Source organism: Ursus americanus, chromosome X (assembly GCF_024610735.1).
Source record: "Ursus americanus isolate L20-20 chromosome X, mUrsAme1.1.p, whole genome shotgun sequence".
Taxonomy (NCBI): Eukaryota; Metazoa; Chordata; class Mammalia; order Carnivora; family Ursidae; genus Ursus; species Ursus americanus.
In genome coordinates this window covers 93,709,920-93,712,926 of record NC_142164.1, presented here as the reverse complement: position 1 = coordinate 93,712,926, position 3,007 = coordinate 93,709,920, and the positions used below count along the sequence as shown (strand labels likewise).

Here is a 3,007-nt window from a genome sequence, read left to right as displayed (position 1 = left end):
GAGCTTGAGGAGGGGCTCGATCTCATGACCCTGAGATCATGACCTGAGCTGAAACCAAGAGTCAGAAACTCCACCAAATGAGCCTCCCAGGTGACCCAGGTGGCATTCATTTCTAAGCAAGGTCTAGTATCAGTAAATTAGTTTAAAAGGTTTACCTAAAAACATCTGTCATAAACTTGTTTGTACTATCTCCCTTAGCATCTGTCTAAAATTAATATCAGAATATTCTAGGCTTTGATGACAGGTAATTATCTGGAACTTTCTGCTGCTACTGCACCTAACAATTCTATGCCATGGTGCTTACTCCAGGTTGAGTGCTGTAGATTTATTCTATTCCTACTTGAGGGAACAACTGAATAAGAAATGGCAGTTGCATTTTAAATTGAGGTAACATTTAGAAATGATTTAAGAAACTTGATTAATGACAACACAAACTTTTAAGATTCAATCATTAGGAGGCTTGTTTTTACGTTTTTCATATTTGAAGCAGGTTGTAAATAATGTTCCATCAACCTGTTATAAAGCATTTATAAATGGCATTGCATAGAATTATTTACATGTCTCTTCAACATGATAAAACACTTCTTATAATAAATTATTATGGAAAAGGCAGTGCTATTAATCATTTATTAAATGTTAATAACATTTGTCAATGTTTATTTCCCTTAAAGTGGCAAGAAAAATAGGTATTTCGTATTGAAAAATATCAACTGAAATAAGGATTTTATTTTTTTTCCAGATTTGACTCTAGACGGAAACAGATTTTTACCTTTTAAAAAATTCTAGTTACTGACATTAGTATAAATGAAAAGAACATGTTTACATGTTTTATGATACACAGTCTCCACAGTTAAGAAGAGCGCTGTGAAAATATAACACATAAGGAAAAAATTAAAGTTGGATCATGCAGTCTATTTTATTTTCTATTTTTTCATGCACTATAATTCTAAAACATCCTTTGTATTCTCTAACAAGGAAAGGGTCTCTAAATACTTATTCACATTCTTATTTAGTGTATTTATGCCATCTTCTGGTGATGATCAGTCGAATTGGAAATATTCAACTTAATAGGTCCCGATAGCATCAAAATACTTTGGTATTTTCACACCAAGGATAACCTGGAAGAAAAGTCAAATTTGGGCCAGACTGAACAAAAGAGCCTCGTTTTATTTTTTTTATTTTTTTTTTTTTTCGTTTTAAAATGTGCTTTGTTGAGTTTAGATCTTCAGGAATATAGAATTGTGTATGTATGGCCTCCTTTTCATGACAGATACTTCATGACAGAAGTAAAGACTTCATGGAAATATACTCTGAGTTTCACAGAGAGGCTTCTCTGTAGAAGTCCTCAAACTGAAAACGGCCAAACTGCACCTTATAAATCAGATGATCTAGTTTCATATATTCCTCTGTGTTTACTTCCCTTTGATTATCCTCCAGCTCAGGTCTTTTAAAGCCCTTTCCAATGGAAAAATCAAGGCGTTGCAAAGACCCTCTTTGAGAAGGTAGGCATTAAGATTCTTGATTCTGCTTCATCAGGAACATCTCCATGTTAATTGAATTTTTTAAAAATGTCAAACTGAAGCCACTACTTTAACCTTTAATAAAGTCAATAGTGCTGTGAGACGTATAGAGATGAGTTTTGTAGCTATTACAGAGTTTCTCTACTTGTCTCTCTTCCAAACTCCACTTCAACCCCCAACCAAGATGGTGGTCTCAATAGTAACTAGCAAGAAACACAGAAAAAATGAATTTCAGGAAATATTTTGGGTCTTTGAGGTACAACGGTGATTGCCCTCTGGGAAATTCTCATTCCATTACTATTGGGTGTTTTATTTTAATAGGAAGGTCATAGTTTTCTTCCCTAACCTAATTGTTCTTCTAAGACTTGCAGACATGGCTGGCAAAATAAGTTGGAAGTATGGAGAGGTGAAGTGATCCATTCATTCTGGATTAATATAACTGTAAATTTATTTCCTCAGGGTGGATATCTATGATTTGGAAAAGTTGTCATTTAACACACCTTCAGATAGGTGCAGAACCAACTGATTGGTGAAATATGTATGAAATTTTAAAATATCTATAAGCACAAGATCTGCTTGATTACTATATGGTATAATAAATTCCTCAGTTCTTGGTTTAACATTTAATTTTGTCATATTTTTTATAAAGACACATATATTTGCTGATATGGTTTTATTCAGTAAAAACATCCAAAATAACATATTTTTATTATGAAAAATTTAACCATTGTTATTGAGTGCTTACTAATTTCTAGGCAGTACACTAGGTACTTTACATATATTATTGCAAGACTGTACTTTCAGGGATCATTTCTATAGTTTGTTACATACATTATTGCATTTAATCCTTTTTTTGAAGATTTTATTTATTTATTTGACAGAGAGAGACATAACGAGAGAGAGAAGCACAAGGTGGGTGGGGGGGGTTGGAGGGGCAGCAGGCAGTGGGAGAGGGAGAAGTAGGCTCCCCGCTGAGCAGAGAGCTTGATGCAATACAGGGCCTGGGATCATGACCTGAGCTGAAGGCAGATGCTTTACCGACTAAGCCACCCAGGCTCCCCTATTGCGTTTAATTCTTAAAATGATCCTGTTAACTATTATTATACCCACTGTAGGCAGGGGTTACATAGACTTGTCAGATTAAGGATCTATCAATTCTGTAGATATGACCATTGATTTTTGATGATAACCAAAGTAATGTAACAACACATATTTGACCACTATCATGTAATTTGCAATATCCTGGCCTATTAGTAGGTAGTTTTTTTTTTTTTCTCAGTAGGCATAATGGGGTATTTTCATATTATATTATAAATAAATCTTCCGGAAAATATGAATGCTCTGTATTAGAAATAAAGAACAAAAACATAAAGTGAACATACTAAAACACCAAAGTAATCCCATTTTAATTGATCAGACTAATATTTTATAATGTCATTGCTCATGCCAATCGCTGTTCTCATTTTACATTTAGATGTATACCTTCT

The 3,007-nt window shown here is 33.7% G+C and overlaps 1 pseudogene; it reads left to right on the top strand.

Moving 5' to 3' along the window:
- Positions 1-2,308: 2,308 nt before the first annotated feature.
- LOC148106983 (small nucleolar RNA U3) lies at positions 2,309-2,380 on the top strand (annotated as a pseudogene).
- The last annotated feature ends 627 nt before the right edge of the window (positions 2,381-3,007 follow it).